The sequence below is a fragment of the Ochotona curzoniae genome, unplaced genomic scaffold, assembly GCF_017591425.1.
Source record: "Ochotona curzoniae isolate NIBS_2020 unplaced genomic scaffold, NIBS_Ocur_1.0 contig_4558, whole genome shotgun sequence".
Taxonomy (NCBI): domain Eukaryota; kingdom Metazoa; phylum Chordata; class Mammalia; order Lagomorpha; family Ochotonidae; genus Ochotona; species Ochotona curzoniae.
In genome coordinates, this window is record NW_024466327.1 from 837,434 (window position 1) to 855,312 (window position 17,879).

At 41.6% G+C, this 17,879-nt stretch overlaps 1 pseudogene; it reads left to right on the forward strand.

Moving 5' to 3' along the window:
- Positions 1–14,427: 14,427 nt before the first annotated feature.
- LOC121160750 lies at positions 14,428–16,436 on the forward strand (annotated as a pseudogene).
- The last annotated feature ends 1,443 nt before the right edge of the window (positions 16,437–17,879 follow it).

The following is a 17,879-nucleotide window of genomic DNA, read 5'->3' on the forward strand; positions in this document are numbered from 1 at the left end:
GACCTGTTCTCCTTAAGAGTGTTAGTGTTAGAGGAAATTTGAATTTGGGGAAAGAGGTTTCTTCCTCTGTAACTTTCAGTCGATGTTGGCCCAAGTTTTGGTTTTGTTTCTTGCTGTGCTGGCTTCAACAGTTCTAAGCACCCGTAGTGCACACGGGCTTAAGAGCGGTCCTCCAAATGGGCTTTGAATGGTTTGTTGAATAAAACAGCTACCACTTCAGGAAATGCATGCGTTGATTAGGTGCATATTTTCAAAGCTTCTATTTTGTGAGTGCCCACAGAGAGGTGCCTTTGTATATGTTCTTTGCCGACCCAGCACGGCTGTAAAGACCGCCTCTGGAAGCACTAAAAACAAAGAATGAATTTCCTTGTCTTACTTATCCTTCCAACAGCAAGCAGAATTTTTGTGGTTTAAAAATAGCCTTTCCTTTAGGCAACTTAGGTGGACGCATCAAAAAATTGTGATTTCGTGAGTACAACAACCAGCTGCACTCAATACATTTGTCAGCGATATTTGTAATCAAAACATAGAATCTTTATAAAGGTAAGAAAGGTTCGTTTGTTACAGCAGAACTCTGTAGTCTCCCGCTTTCTCGCTTTCCTCTGTCTTGAATATTATCTATTAGCTTTGCACTACAAGAAATATATTTCACGCCATAGAGATTCTTGAACTTGTCAGTTAGTAGAGCATCTGGAAGTAATAGTGATCTTTGCACGACACCATTTCATACTGATATATTAAATTCAGAAGAGCAGACTCTATAATATGACACCAGGTTTCACAAGAGCATAATAAAGACCGTGAGTAGCAACAGCAAGCATTGAAGGGATATTATGTGTGATAAATGCTGAAACTGGAAGACATCCCATTAACTTTATCTTTCTGAAAATTGGAATGTCTAACTATTCTTCATCTTTACTGCCACCATGTTCTAATGAAAAATGATAGAAAAGTGATAGTTATTATAAACACAGTTTGACAGCTAGTATCGTAGGGAGATACATGTGGAAACTGTGAGAGAGTTTAGACAGCACTCTTTGTTGTAAATCTGACTTTCTTAAAGTTGATTTGAAGTCCACAGGATGGGGTAAAGCTAAAATAAAAGAGAAATAGAAAAACCGGGAGATGCTGATATATATAACTACATGCAACACAAAATTTGAGCTTGCGGAATAGAACATCATAAACTAAATGAGAAAGAAACAAGAAAATATTTGTAATATTTTATAATACATTCCTACATGAAGAAATATTAAGAAGGCTATAAAAAATAGAATTTAAACTATGATTTTATTTGTTGCACAACATACATTGGTTAAAAAAAATTCATGACCCATATAAAATATGGGTTAAAAATTATGCATGGATTTTGGGCCCAGCACAGTAGACTAGCAGATAAAGTACTTGCCTGGCACGTTCTAGGATCCCATATGAGCAACAGTTCTAATCTCGGCAGCCCTGCTTCCCATCCAGCTCCCAGCTTGTGGTCTGGGAAAGCAGTCAAGGATGGCCCAAAGCCTTGGGACCCTGTACCCATGCGTGAGAGACCTGGAATAAGCTCCTGGCTCCTAGCTTTGGATTGGCTCAGCTCTGGCCATTGTGGTCAATTGGGAGTGAATGAACAGATGGAAAATTTTCCTCTCTATCACTGCTTCTCTGTATATCTGAATTTTCAATAAAATAAAATAAAACAAAATAAAATTTTAAAAAATCATTTTAAAAAAGTGGCCCAGCATGGTAGCCTAGCAATAAAATTCTCGCTTTGTACACAGCAAATTCTAATCCAGGCAGCCCAGCTTCCCATCCAGCTCCCTGCCTGTGGTACGGGGAGGTGGCCAAGAACGGTCCAAAGCCTTGTGGCCCTGAATTCATGTGGGAGATCCAGGGGAGGCTCCTGGTTCCTAGCTTCGGATTGGTCACTTGGGGAGTGTATCAATAGACAGAGGATCTTCCTCTCTTTCTCTCCTCCTCTTCGTACATCTGACATTTCAAGAAAAATAAATAAATCTGTTTAAAGAATCATTTAAAAATTATGCATGGATTTCAAAAAAGTTTTGCACCAAAATGAATTCATATTGTTCATTTCACTTTCTTCAAGCTTTTAAAGATTCCAAAACAGAAAAAGAAATAAGCAGTTTTATTTCCAGAGATGTTGTTGTCTCTTATTTGCTCTCTTTTGGAAAGATTTTGGCTACTCATCCCTGTATTGTCCTTCACAACTGAACACGAAGCAGCGGTTCCATGAATTCTGAAGGACAGTTGAAGTCAGGGAAGATGCACTCCACAGGATCATGCTATTAAATGCTTAATTCTAACCTGGAAGCTAATACATGAAGTGTTAAAGCTGTTATATATAGCTGAATGGTAGTCTGCATTTCAATCTGAATCTTTTTTTTTTATAGTAGTTGTGTGTCTGACGAATTGATTAAAAAGCACAATTAATTTCTAAGTTTCATCATATGAAGCTGTCTCTGGAGACTTAATGACAGCTGAACCCCAAAGCATATTATTAACTCTACCAATCAGACCCTTCTCTGTAAAAATAACTTCCCTTACAGACTGTTTCTTTCTGCAATGCATTTGCCCACTTGTATCCATGGGTCATTTCAACTGGTGAGGGTGTTGCTATTCCTCTAAGGGGTTTTGTCATCTGTTTATGTGCAACAAACTACTGCAATCACTAGCAATGAAATCAAAGCATCCTAAATTGAGGTGTTTGGGTGGGAAAGACCAAGTCAGTGAACAGCCTTGTCTGTTGTGAATGAATTCCAGAAGATATAAGTCAGACTTCAGCTTTCATCTTACCACCAACCTCTGGAATAAGAATGTTGGTTTAGCCAACTTAGTTCTTAGCAAAACTAAGAAAAAAAATCTGAACAAAGCTTTGAAACCACGACGCCCATAATGTAGATAACTATGTTCCTGGATTCTTGTTTTGAATTTCCATCAAAGGACATTAGGATGTTCTAAATCCTTTTAGAAGGAATAAACTTGGGGGCAGATGGGGAAAGAAGATGAATAGCGTACAGGATCGGGAATTGGAGAGACACTGAGCATTTCTTGCACACTGAAGACTTATCAATCGTAAGAAAACATAAGCGCTCCTCCCAGGAGTTAGTACATAAGGAAGGAGGTTACAAATATTGAGTGAATTTAAATACATTGGACAATTAACTCCTAACCTTGGGTTGCTCCATCCTCAAGAAAAGAATAGAAGATTAGGAAGGCGAGAGCAAGACACTTCTTTCTTAACACCTCCCATATTGAGGATTTCAGTCCCAACCCTGGCAAAGGGGTCAGGAAAAGATATATGTATGTGTAGAAAAGCAATGAATATATGCTTGGAAGGAGCAAATATTTTGAAACTAACATCCCTCTGAGAATAAGAACAAAGAAAAACTTACAATCATAGTGTGCAATAGTAACTGGGACACTGTAGTCTACAGAAGCTCTGAGCTGGCACGTGTAGTTTATAATTTTTGAGTCAGCAGAGCTTCTTCTTGCCCTGACTGGTTGAATCCGGTTGAGGGTTGGGTTTCTTGGTGTGTCTACTTTTTACCAAGTTGAGAAAACATCTCCTGTATCCAACGAAATTTAATGATTTTTTCAAATGCTTTGAGCTCTAGGGAGGTTACTGTTCAAACTCAGAGTACTACAGATGTCATTTTGGGGGGTGTTTGACCGTGTCTGAATTATGTTTGGAACTCCAAAGCTAGACAAATGCCATCTCACTTCCAGGGTGAGTGGGACATACTTGGGAGGGGATATGAAATCTTAGGAGCCCTTGAAGCATAGTGAATGGGTAGGAGAAATTTTAATGAAAAACCCAGTCAGTCGTGGATGTGAATTGGTGGGGGTGAAGGGATGAAAAATAGGAACGGACTTGTGGTATGGACCTCATACCAATGTGGTCTGAAAAAAAATTGTTGTGAATTAGGAGTATCACAAATGTGAAATACATCTACTACAAGTTCTGCTATTGTGGGTTTGAGCCTCAAATGCTGAAATATTTCTGTAGGATCAAAGACTTGGCACAGTCAGGTGGGCACAGATACAGGTTCCAGTCTGGCCAGAAGCAAAAACTCTACATTTTTCTCAGGAGACATGTAGTCTGAGAAAATACTGCTGGTTTCCCAGAGAGTATGTGTGTGCGTTTATTCTGGGGTATTTTTTTTTTAATTTCCTAAGAAAAATGTTTTTACTTCAGAATAGGGAAACAGGGTTAGTTGTTTCTGTCCCTTTTTCTTGCTCCTCCTCACACATACAGTGGCGGTTGCTCTTTGAGGCTTCCCTAGTTGCTGCTTAAGGCACATGGCGATCAGGAAAGTGGTCCATCCTACTTCCTGCTTAACCTTCTGGAGGCAAGGTACCCAGGGGAGTTTGGGCACTTTCCCCAGCTGGATATGAAGTGGAGGACCCTAGCGCTGAAGCAGCTTCTGTGTGGGGTACAGATATCAGCATCTGTGTGCCCTGAGCCCACCTGCATTCCAGGGAATAACCCAGGAGCACAATCTTAAACCCATAGACTGGATATTCACCCTCCCAGAAGATCAACTTGAAGATACAAGAAAAACAGACAACTGACGTAGTCCCCCGCCAAAATGGAAAGTTGACACAGAAGGGGAGCAACAGTTCTCTTTGAGGGCAGCTCTCAGTTACACTGAGTAAGGCAAAATCGCAGTGATTCCACAAGCTCACTAGTCTGCCTGAAGAATGGGAATCCAAAAAGAAATATGCAGCAAAACCCCACTGTATGTCTCCTGACAGTCCTGCATCCCCAGCCCCACAGCCTACTCCGTCAGAATGGAACTGTGTAAGTTGAATGAAGGCTTCTGTCCTGCAAGCACAACCTTGGAGATGGAGATCAGATATCATGTATGTTTTTGTATATACTGTCCAGTGAAAAGAGCTTGATACAATAGATGTTCAGTAAACATTTTGCTTGATTGAATAAAAGAACTGAGTGCATTGTGTTAGATGATGACAAGCACTATTGCAACAAAATGGGAAAAATCTGATGGGGGTGAGAGTTTGAGGGGGAATCCCAGCCTATATGAAATTGTACCACATAATTCAAAATTCAAAGTAAAGATAAATTATCGGGCTCAGCGCAATAGCGTAGCAGTTAAGGTCCTCGCCTTGAACGCACCAGGTTCCCATATTGGTGCTGGTTCTAATCCTGGAGGTCCCACTTCTCATCCAGCTCCCTGCCTGTGGCCTGGGAATGCAGTCGAGGACGGCCCAAGACTTTGGGACCCTGCACCCGCGTGCGAGACCTGGAGGAGGCTCCTGGCTTGGGATTGGCTCAGCTTTAGCCATTGCTGCCGCTTGGGGAGTGAACCATGGGGCGGAAGATCTTCCTCCCTGTCTCTCCTCTCTGTATATCTGACTTTCCAATATAAACAAATAAATCTTTTTTTAAAAAAAACAAATAAAAATATATTATATATTTTTTTAAAAAAAACATTTTTGGAGTGCCTTGTTTGGGTCAGAGTGCCATTTCATATGCGCTACCCCACTCATTTCTTCCACAAATCCTACAAAATAGGTCATCATAAATTCTCAAAAAAATACATGCAGAGATTAAAGCCAGTTATGAGGTGTTGGTGCTTGGTATTTGAATCAGTGTCTGCCTACCCTAAAACATGAGCTCCTTCCACACCATGAAATTTGAGATTCTTGTTGTGTCTGCCCTTCCACAGAATGATCCAGTCAGCTCTATGATTTTAAGGTGAGAGGCCGAGCAGCCCCCTTCAGTATGTCATTTTTAAGGAAAGAATCCCAGCATTCTAAAATCTTCCCCCTCGTTACCAAATCCATTTGAAATTCCTTTCTGAAGGAATCCCTGAGATCTGTCACAATCAGGGTGGACTGATAATGAAAGATTATTGAAACTGAATCTTCAGGTGTTCTTTCAGCGTTTCTTCCTAAGTGGATATAAGATCATTTGAGCTTTTCTGAGCTCCAACTTGGTCAACTGTCAAATATAAACACAAAACATTCTCAGTGCTTTCATCACAAAGAGTTTGTCTGACTCAAGGATCAATTTCCACGAATTTCATGGAAGAAATTGGGATGGGGTAGTGTTGGGGGCACTGACAAGTTCCTGCCCTGTGATTGGCCCTTTGCCCTGATTGGCGTGCCTTGGTCATCTTTAAGCTGATTGGATAGGATTGACATCATGAGCCAGGGGCTTTGGAGAGGGGAAGGGACTTCTGCGTAATGGAATTAATGGACAAAATGGTTTTAACGGAAGGTCTGAATAAAACGCCTTTGAGATGCTCTCCAGTGTCTGGTGATTTCTTCCGCGGGACGGGAGACCCCGATAGGGTAGACTGTTAATGGCAGAGATCAAAAAATCCCTGGGAAAGTGATTCATACATTTACAAACTGGATGGGCTAGTGCAACATTGCATTCAAATACAAGACTTCCACTTTTCCCAGGTCATCTTGGATAAATCTTTCTGTGATCAGAAATCAGTCAGAGACCAACAAAAACAGCCAGCCAATCAATTTGAATTTATCTTTCTACTTACGGGATGTGATAAGCATAATACGAGGCTATGCAGAGGATTTATTCAACTGTCCTTTGTGTGAGTTAAAGATTGACAAGTTTTCTTGTAGCTGCCTGACCTCCCCAGTGTTAAGCGCACTAGTTGCTAGAGTTTCTCTCTGTCTGAATTTTCATGAGTTTTAGGATCCTTCTCTTGTGGTCACTGTCATTTCAGAAGTATGTGATGTTTGCAGAATCAGCTTCCCTTTTTAAAACTGAGTGGTGAGCACCAGACCATGCAAGACCCATCTTTTTTTTTCATATATTTTTTTTACTACATTTAATTTATATAACAACGTTTCATAGGCTCTGATGTTCCCCCTTCCCCTCCCCTTGCCCTCCCTCCATGGTGGATTGCTCCACCTTATTGCAGTATTACAGTTCAAATCCAGTCTTGTTTCTTTCAATGCAAGCATGTGCCTTGCATTGTGTCCAGTATCATGTTGCCCAGCTGAATTCAACATTTTCTTGGGGACACCAACTCTGGTCTGGAGACATAGCTGGCAGATTATTGCTCCCACCAATTAAATGCCATAACATAACATCAACAACAGTTTCCAACATTATGGGGTTAATTAACATTGTAATACTATATTTCACAGGTACCCTTTTACCTAGCAAGATCCATCTTTAAGTATCATCCGAGTCCCCAGGGCCACCGTCGTGCTTGGCAGGACTCGCTTTGAGGAGATCCTCCCCTCTTGCCGTCTCTCAACAATTGCCTGTGATTTTTTCCCAATTTTAGCCTTCCTTCTAACATATCTTCCAAAATATGGAACACAACAGTGTGATTACACTAACGAAAGTTACAAAGTCTATCAAAGGAGACAATGACCTCTTTCAAGAGAGCATGACAGAATCAATAATTTTGTTCATTTTACCAAAAATGTTCAATGATACTTATTCTATAGTAGCAAACATTTTTTTTTCCTAAGGACAATGAATCTTTCGAGAACTCTTCTCTAAAGAGTTATTTATGTTTATAAGAGAGTTATTGAGAAAGAGGAGAGATCGTTCATTGCTGGCTCACTCCCCAACAAAAGGCCACAGCACCCAGTGAGTGCAACAAGGGTGAACGTAGGGCCTTCATCCGAGTCTCTCATGTGGATGCAGGAATTCAAGTACCTGGCCCTCTTCTGCTTCTTTACCAGGTGTTTTAACAGGGAGCTGCATCAGAAGTGGAACATCTGGAACGTGAACCAGTGCTCATGTGGGATACAAACATTGCAGGTGGTAGCTTAACCCACTATTCCACAATGCCAACCCCTTGATTCAAGGTTTTATAACTTTATGGAAGCAAAGAGAAACTTCCAGGTGCTCATGCAAGAGCTATTTTTCCATAATGGGAATCAGAGGGAACTCAGTAAGACACACAATAACAAATTGTATCAATAAGACAGGAAGTGATTTCTGGGATTGGGAAAGAGCCAGATAGTAGAGAGTATTAGGGCCTCTCAGAAAGGCAATAGACACAAGTAGCATGGGATTGTGAATGTACTAATGATGACTCTGAATGTTCTGCAATGCCTAAAATGTTCATAGTTCTACAATGATACTGGAAAGGTGGGAAACTTCCTCTCTGACTACATTCATCAGCATCATCTACCAATGTTGAGAAAACATCAGTGTTTCCTCTTCCAACAGCCTACGCAGAGATAATTAAATTGGATATAGAAACATAAATGTATTTGCATTCATTGCATCTTGACATTACAAATTGGAGTAAATGATTGTTACAAAAGCTATTTATTACTTCAGGCCGAAGCATCGATAATGCAGCCAACCAAAGCGATGTGTAGGTGATTTACCAACACACAAAAGAAACTTTAATAAACGAAACTGCATGAAGGCTTTTGGGTACTCCAGGTAGAAACCTTCTTTAGGACCGACCCCCTGTAAGTTGTGCCAGCAGTCATAATGCTGTTTATTGCTTCCTAATCGCTTCATCTGAAGTGCATGACCTATGCAATAACCTAAAAGATAGTTTGACCATTATACAGATATGAAACTTAAGCAAGCAATAAAGACATAATGAGGGCCCGGCAAAGTGGCCTAGCAGCTGAAGTCTTCGCCTTGAAAGTACCTGGATCCCATATGGGCACCAGTTCTAATCCCGGCAGCCCTGCTTCCCATTCAGCTCCCTGCTTGTGGCCTGGAAAAGCAGTGGAGCATGACCAACAGCTTTGGGACCCTGCACCTGTGTGGGGGACCTGGAGGAAGTTCCTGGCTTCAGATCGGTGCAGCACTGGCCATTGCTGTCATTTGAGTAGTGCATCATCGGACAGAAAATTCTCCTCTCTGCATATCTGACTTTGCAATAAAAATAAGTAAATCCTTACAAAAGGCCATAATGAAAATTCTTCATTTTAACTCTCAAAAAAATCCTATTATTTAATTTTAATTTTAAAGAAATTTTAAGCTATTCAAGGTTGTTTGCCAATATACTTCTTTCTTTTAAGATTTTTTTTTTTATTGGAAAGGCAAAGGTCTTCCATCTGCTGTTCTCTCCCCAAATGACCCTACAAACCAGAGCTGAGCTGATCTGAAGTCAAGAACCAGGAGTATCGCCATGTCGAACATGCAGGTGTAGGGTCCCAAAGCTTCGAGCCATCACCTTCTGCTGTCCCAGGCCAGAAGCAGGGAACAGAATGGGAAATACAGCAGCCAGGACATGAACCAGAGCTCACATGGGATGTTGGCCTTTGCATGTGGAGGATTAACCTATTGGATCGTTGAACTGGTCCCTTGCCAATATACTTCTAGAACATTATGATTTTTCTTTCCTCTCACCATTTTTCCCTCCTTCCCACTCTGCCTCCTTCTCCGTTTCTCTCAACTCCCTGCCTTTAGGAATAGTCTGGAAAATCTCTGTGAATTATCCATTCTAGATACAAAGCATCTACCGCAGGTATCTTGGCAATCAGGAAATGGGTGACAGAATCTTAAAACAAATGTGTGATTTCAAGAGCAGATCAGCAAGATATGATTATTGGACAGGGCGTAGATGCCTTTTACCTCGTATCACCAAGCACTCCATCGAGAGAGCAAAGTCCTTGCAGGTGTTGGAAAACAAAAGCCTGGCATGTTTAGCACTTAGTTCTATATGTTTTTGCTCGAGGGGAACTGGAATATGCCATTATCATTGAGCCAACAGATTAAACGTTCTAATCAGAATCTCAAGGAGGAGAGGAATAGAGGAAAAGGATTTAAAGCAGGAGAAAAAGGAAAGGAATAAAGGAGAGGATGCAGGAAGGAAGGAAAGAAGGCAGGCTGGCAGGAATGCAGGAATGAAGGAAAGAATCAGAACAAAATCCAACAACATTACATTTCCCCTTGTTTCTATTATGTTTTGATAGAAATTATTAAAAATTAAACTCTTCCTTCATGCATTGCCTACTTGAAAATATTTTCCAATCAAATTGGGTAAATACATCCACCAGGTCATGTGATGTTTGGGCTGTGGAGCCTCATTTCTCTCATCCACTGCAAACATATTTCTTTCTCTCTCTTTGGTTGGCATAAAAGAAGCGGAAGCAGCCCACCCTGCCAATTTCTAAACAGCTGTGTATAGCTGCCTCTCTCAGATCAGTCCTCAGAGGGGACTGATTTCAACCACAAACTGACTGACCTCCTATCCTCCCGTTTTGTGGTTTAAGCCAACACTGTGTATCTTAGCCACTTAAGACAAAGATTCTGATTTAAAAGGAGTGCTAAGATAACTGAATGTACAGCTCCTGTTCTGACAGTGGCTAGCATCCTGGGCTCTGAAAAACTGCCAGTTCAAACATGCTTGACATTGAAAAGAGCCTTGGTGAAAAGGCTGCTGATTCTGTGTTGGTTTCCATGTATCACTTGCAGAATATCCAGGAGGAATTACAGGAGAAGCTAGATAAAAGACTTAGCATAAGCACTAGATGGGGGTAATAGAAGCAGAGAGGGGTGGTTGTGTGAGACAAAACTTGTCAGAAGATTAGTTCTGTGGATATATGGGTGGTTTGAGTCTACTGGAGTAAGAAAAACTGACAATTAAGCAATGAAACATTGGAGTTAAGTAAATCAAATCAAAGAATTAAACAGGAATAAGCACTAGAGAGTGACCAGTAATCTATAAAGCCACATTAGAGTTGTTCATTAGACACTACCCACTGGGAAGGCAAATGTAGCAAGGCTTCGAAGATGTGATGGATCCGATTATAATACAAAATCTAAGCACAGCGATGCAGGGGTCACAGAGCATTTAAGGGGGAAGGAGAAATACAAGATCCAGAACTTTACAGATAGAGAGCAGAACCAGCAAAGTTTAGAGATGAGAGTTGTAGCTTAACATGTAGGTCTTTAAGTCATGCTAAAGAGAGAAGATTTTACTCTAGATGCAATTAAAAAACTTTATATTTTGCATATGTTTATTTGAGATATGCACAGAGTTGCAAACAAAGAAAAAGAGAGAGCGATAACAGAGGAATTTGGGTTGACAGAACTGTCCTTTACTGATGCATCCCCAGGTGCTGGTGGCTGGGCCAAGGCTTAAGTTGAGGTCTTGGAACACAGTACAGGTCTCCCACATGGAAGTCAAGAACTCAGATGCTGGGGCCATCACTGTTCTCCTCTGAGGTTGCCATTAGTAGGAAGTTGCAGGGAAGAGCTGGCTTACTTTACCATAGTAGAGTAGTCCATTGTTTTAGGTTAGCTAGCCAGATGAAACCAAATTCTACTATTTGACCAGCACTAAATTAGACCTTCCTGCAGATACACTGCTCACATTCAGGGCTCTTGCTCTTCCGTTATGTGCTAGTTGCTGTTCAATTAGTCATGGGCATGTTCACTTCTGTCCATATGAACTATTCAAATTATTTATAGTGGCTGTTGTTCAACTGGCGCAATAGTAATTTGATACAATGAATATCTCATGAAATATAAATAGAAAACATTGCAAATCATTCACCGATGGCTTTTCCTATCAAGCTGTTTATGGCAGTGCCCAGGCCTTTTCTCATTCATCACACTCAATGATGGGAAGGCTATAAAGGCTGAGGGAGGAATCTCTGCAGCTACCAACCATATCATGGAAAATAATTTAAACTGTTTTTTAAAATAAAACAAAGTGGAACACTCCACTTATGGCATTAAAAAAAAAAATGAGGCATTGGATGTCACTGTTGTTCTGCTGCTTTGGAATCCAAATAAGTAGTTTTATGGGAGATAAGTTAGGATTCCAACCCAAACCTTACAGCATTATAAGGTAAAGTACCTGATATGAAAAAACAGAATCAAGCACATCAGAGATTCAAGCCTGGAAATAGTTTTCCCAAAAATTACATCGAATTGTTTCCGCTACATAATTTCACAGGAGTATTGGTGATTTGACATTTCCTTGGCATCTGGGTTCATGAATATTCACATAGAGTGCTGAATATTTTATTGAATGATGACATCTGGCACTCATAGATTAAGTGAGCTTTCTGCTACTAGGAGAAATAAAATAGATTTCTAATAAGAACCTAGTTTTTAGGTAAAGTTCCTTATTAATGTAGGAATTAATCACTTTCTATTATTCCAATCATTTTTCTTTCCTTCCTGTTTGCTATGCTCTGATGTGGAGAAATATTATGGACTTCCATAATAACAATTTTATATCTTTCCTTTTCATTTCTAAGGCAGCTCAAGTGTATTTCCCAATACTGCCCTTCTCATGGAGAATCGTGTGTTCATGCCACACTGAGGGTATCTGAGGCGTGCTTTGACACCACATGCTTTCAAGCGTGAATTGCTCTGTATTCTCCAGTATCAGTACCTTACTGGTTCTTTGTGAGCACAGAGTCTCTGCATTGATGCTTCCTTTCTTCATTTGTTCCTCCCTTCCCTCATCCTGAATCCATGAGCCACAACAGTTCAGGTCTTAATAAACTGCAGTACCTGTTATACATACATCTTTCCTTTAAAAAATACCAAATTGTCCAGAACTGATAGCTCCTTGAGGCAAGCCCATTGCTTTGTTACTTCTGGCAGCTGCATGTATTTGTCCTTGGCTGGCCAGGCTAGTGGTGTTCCCAGCAGCATGGAGGATTGACAACCCTGCAGAATTGCTCCTTGTAGGTCTGTCAAAAGTTTTGTCTAACACAGGTAAACTGGACATGATTATAAAAACACATTGAGCCTTTCACAGGAGCCTCTCAATTGTCCTATCCTACCAGAAATTCTTGCTGGCACATCGGTGACTGTGCTGCACGATAACATAGGGTTTTTGTAAGGAGAATATTGTCCTTACATTTTGCATTTTATGCAAAGCTTGATTCTCCCAAGTCTTCAGGTTCCAATCCCATTGCCATTCATTTCCTTAGTGGCATTCATGATTGGATGATCCCAAAGTCCTCTTTCCGATACTTTGGGTCTCTTTGCTCCCCAACACTAAGTATGGCATATTTATTCATATTCTGGCTTTCTCCTTGGAACAATTTTTTTAAAGATTTGTTTTTATTATTTTTTAAAATTTTTTTTATTGGAAAGGCGGATATACAGAGAGGAGAGACAGAGAGGAAGATCTTCCATCCGATGATTCACCCCCCAAGTGAGCGCAACGGCCCATGCTATGCCGGACCGAAGCCAGGAGCCTCTTCCGGGTCTCCCACGCGGGTGCAGGGTCCCAAAGCTTTGGGCTGTCCTCGACTGCTTTCCCAGGCCACAGGCAGGGAGCTGGAAGGGAAGCGGGGCTGCTGGGATAGAACCGGCGCCCATATGGGATCCTGGGGCGTGCAAGGCGAGGACCTTAACCACTGCGCCACCGCGCCGGGCCCTCCTTGGAACAATTTTGAATAAACTTGCCAAAGAGATGCAAGTGGTTTTTTATTCCCATTCCATAGTATTAATGAGAGGGAGTCTGATTTCTAGCTACCAACCTTTCATAAGATAGCCCTTAGAGTGACTTTCTCATAGTCTTCTAAACTAGATTCATCAAACATGGGAAATTCATACATTAGCGCTGTAAAAATTTCCGACAGTTATGTGGCTGCAGTTTCTCTAATTTCTGTCAAGCTAATAGCATTTTAAAATACATCCCTTGTTTTCCTCTATACTAAAGCTTTTTCTGAACTGACTGTAGCTTCGGCTTAGCTCTAGGCTTCTTGAACACAGTAGACTCTTTTTTTTTTTTAAAGATTTATTTTTATTATTTTTTCATTGGAAAGGCGGATATACAGAGAAGAGGAGAGACAGAGAGGAAGATCTTCCGTCCGATGATTCACTCCCCAAGTGAGCGCAACGGGCCGATACTATGCCGATCCGAAGCCAGGAGCCTCTTCCGGGTCTCCCACGTGGGTGCAGGGTCCCAAAGCTTTGGGCTGTCCTCGACTGCTTTCCCAGGCCACAGGCAGGGAGCTGGAAGGGAAGCGGGGCTGCCGGGATTAGAACCGGCGCCCATATGGGATCCCAGGCGTGCAAGGCGAGGACCTTTAACCACTTGCGCCACCGCGCCAGGCCCAACACAGTAGACTCTTAATGAGTGTTTTTCAAATTGACTTTAAAATTAGCTGCATCAACTCATAAGGTCTAACAACGTATGCTTGCAATGCAACTTGGTTAATTCATTGTCTTCTACTTCAGTTATGCGTTAGAGCACTGTTTATATTTTTGAAGCCCAGAATCTTTTCAAAGAGGAGAGTGAGGGATTTGTACGTTCACCAAAGTGGTGCCTATGTCTTCATTCCAAGATAAAACTGTACATTGCCTTACGTGTAGCTTGGAGCTGTGTTTGTGTTTGGCTCTTTAAGGTACATTGACCTTCTAAAAGATAATCTAGGAAAGTAGAGGGGGAAAAATTCTTCCATTTTTGCTAAAAATAAAATCTCTCGGTTTAATAGTACACAAGATGACTCGCTTGCATGGCGTGTAATACAGTTGTGATAGAATTCACTGTTTGGTTTTTACTGAGAAATACCCTCTTCTCCTCCTTCTCTGAAGCACTGGGTAGCTGCCAATTCATCCCGACTCTGAGGACATCTGGTAAAGCTCTGATTTGATTGCACTGGTCAGGTTGGATAGAAGTAGACTCAAGCATCACTCTTCCAGGCATGCTTTCTCCATTTCTACCTTGAAATTGATCCACGTCATAAGTCCAGTCACCTTGAAAATCACCCCTTAATTTCCATCACTCACATTACCCCCGTCAGTCAGTTTTTAGCTACCTAGAGTTTGCATGCAGTATTTATCAAATTAAATTGTGCATTGCACCCTGGGATCCATATTTGGATCCCATATATTTAAAACATACTGCAGATACATTTATAATTACTTATCCTTCTGAACTTTTTCTCTAGGAAAGGGGAAGGAGGAAAGAGAATGTTAGACAAAAAGATAGCCCAAGAAATATCTTTCAGGAGTTTCTTGACTTCAACAACTCAGATGTTTATCTGAATCCTAACATATTCAGTGAGAGGGCTATGTCTGATGAAGAGGAAGAATCTTAAAGAAACGCATTCATCCTTGGTTATCCCCAATGCATCCAGCGTGCTTTCACATCTTTTTGCTATCAAAAGAAAACACGAGTAGAAGTATTTTTGGAGCCCATGATAAGTCTTCACATTTACATTTATATTTAATATGGCTTTGAAGAAATTCTAGACCATATCAATTATTAGCAGAAGTTCTGCCATTGGTAATTGTACTCACCAGAATACACCAAAGAGTTATTTGAAGTAATTTATTTATTAACAATGGAAAATTAAAATATTCTCCTATGCTTTATTGTGGGTAGTTTTCAAAAATGGAAATTGCCTGTGAACGTGTTCAGCAAAGCTTTCAAATCTAAAATTCAGAAAGGTCTCTTGCCAGGCGTCCTTGTGGGAGGAACATCATATTTATGCCCCACGTGGCAATCCCTGATGCACCTTAGTGATGCCCAGGGATCATCCAACTCCTGGACAATTACCCAAAATGCTTTATTGTGGGAACAGATAATGTGGGCTCCAAGCAGATGCGGCAGATCCACATGTCCCTGCAGGAGAAGGCCGTGATGCTGTTGGGCAAGAACACCATGATGTGCAAGGCCATCGGGGCCACCTGGAGAACAACCCAGCCCTCGAGAAACTCCTGCCACATATCTGGGGCAACGTGGACTTGTGTTCGCCAAGGAGGACCTCACTGAGATTAGGGACATGCTGCTGGCCAACAAGGTGCCCCGCTGCTGCCCGTGCTGCGGCCATTGCTTCCTGTGAGGTCACTGTGCTAGCTCTGAACACTGGTCTGGGTCCCAGAAGACCTCCTTCTTCCAGGCTTTGGGCATCACCACCACGATCTCCAGGGGTGCCATCGAAATTATGAGTTACATGCAGCTGATAAAGACTGGAGACAAAGTGGGGGCAGGTGAGGCCACGCTGCTCAATATGCTGAACATCTCCCCCTTCTCCTTCGGACTGATTGTCCAGCAGGTGTTCGACAAAGGCAGCATCTACAACCCCGAAGTGCTGGACATCACCAATGAGACCCTGCACTCCCGCATCCTGGAGGGTGTGCGCAACGTGGCCAGTGTGTCTCTGCACATTGGCTACCTGACTGTTGCTTCTGTGCCCCATTTCACCATCAACGGGTACAAGCGGGTCCTGGCTGTGTCTGTGGAGAGAGATTGCACCTTCCCACTTGCTGAAAAGGTCAAGGCCTTCCTGGCTGATCCATCTGCCTTTGTGGCTGTTCCCCCTGCACCTGCTGCCACCTCTGCTGCTGCTGCTGCTGCTGCAGCTGCAGCTGCAGCTACAGCTCCAGCCAAGGTGGAGGCCAAGGAGGAGTTCAAAGACTCGGACAAGATTATGGGCTTCAGTCTCTTCGACTAAGCCAAAAAGCAACCAGCTCAGCCAGCGTTATCTACGAAACGAAGAAATAAAAGCTTACTTCTCTAAAACAAACAAACAAACAACTCAGAAAGGCATCTGAAAACTCATTGATGGTAACAGAACTCAACTGGAAGTTTTGAAGTAAAGGAGGATAATTTATAAAATGGCACCAAGAGTTTACAAGCAGAAATACAATGATCTGAATATGACTTATCTGCACACACTTCTCATACACATTCCTGCAGGTTTTTCAAAAGCAAAATGACAAGTTTCGTGCTGTAGAAACACACGAGGCAGCGAAAGTGGTAGAGGCGGAAGTGGAAGAGCGGAAGTGGTAGAGGCACAGGAAGAGGTACGAAAAAGCCTTAGACTTTTCTTTAAACAGAAGCTTTCCAGAAACACGAATCTGTAGTTTCTCTCTGCTGGCTCAAAGTAGAGTCTCACTTTCGTAGCTGCCTTTTACCGATGGCGTTAGGTAGCTTGGCAAGGAAAGCAATAGAGACAGGAAAGCATCACTTAACAATAAGTTCATTGATTCTTTATGTTAATTTTCCTGTGTTACTATGGTTTCACTAATTAGGATATGTATTATGGTCAAGTATAGCATAACTCCTCTCTTTAACATGTTGCCTCATATAGCCAAGTGTCAAAAATCAGGAGTTTTACTTCTATTAAGCTGTCCCCCTCCCCTTTCCATCCTCTGCTTGCACTGCATGTCTTTAATCAGTCTTCCTTTTGTACGCCAGTCTCATTTTTTTTTAGGCCAGCTGCAAATACAAATGTCAAAAGAAGCCAGGCTCATGTCTCAACTGGACATCAAGACAGAGCTAAATAAGCGGTACATTTTATATCTGTTGCAAAAACGAACCATCACACCCATTTATTTTTCCTCAGAGAAATATTATTTGAGGAGCTTGTATCTATAAATCAAGTGTCAACATAGCACTCTTAATGACTTAAAAATATTTTTGATATATTTTAGAAATACTTTACAAAGAACATTTTACATCCAGTGCTAACAGCAAGTAACACATTTTAGGAAAAGTGTAGAAGACAGCCTGGCATGGTAGCCAAGTGGCTAAATCCTCGCCTTACATTCGCCAGGATCCCATTTGGGCACGGGTTCATGTCCTAGCTGCTCCGCCTCCCATCCAGCTCCCTGCTTGTGCCCTGGGAAAGCAGTCTAGGATGGTCCAAAGCATTGAGATCCTGCGACCGTGTGGGAGACCTGGAAGAAGCTCCTGGCTCCTGCCTTCGGATCGGCATAGCACCAGTGGTTGCAGCCACTTAGGGAGTGAACCAGCAGATTGAGATTCTTTGTCTCTCCTTCTCTCTATGTATCCGACTTTCCAATAAAATAAATAAATATATTAAAACAATTTTAAAAAGTATTTTAAAAGTATGTAGAAAAGCAAGTGGTGTTTTCATCAAAAGCAAGTGCTGATCGGAATGCAAAGTGAAAAACCACCTTGCATAATAGATTCTCTGTTTCTTTAAAAGTTTTTCAT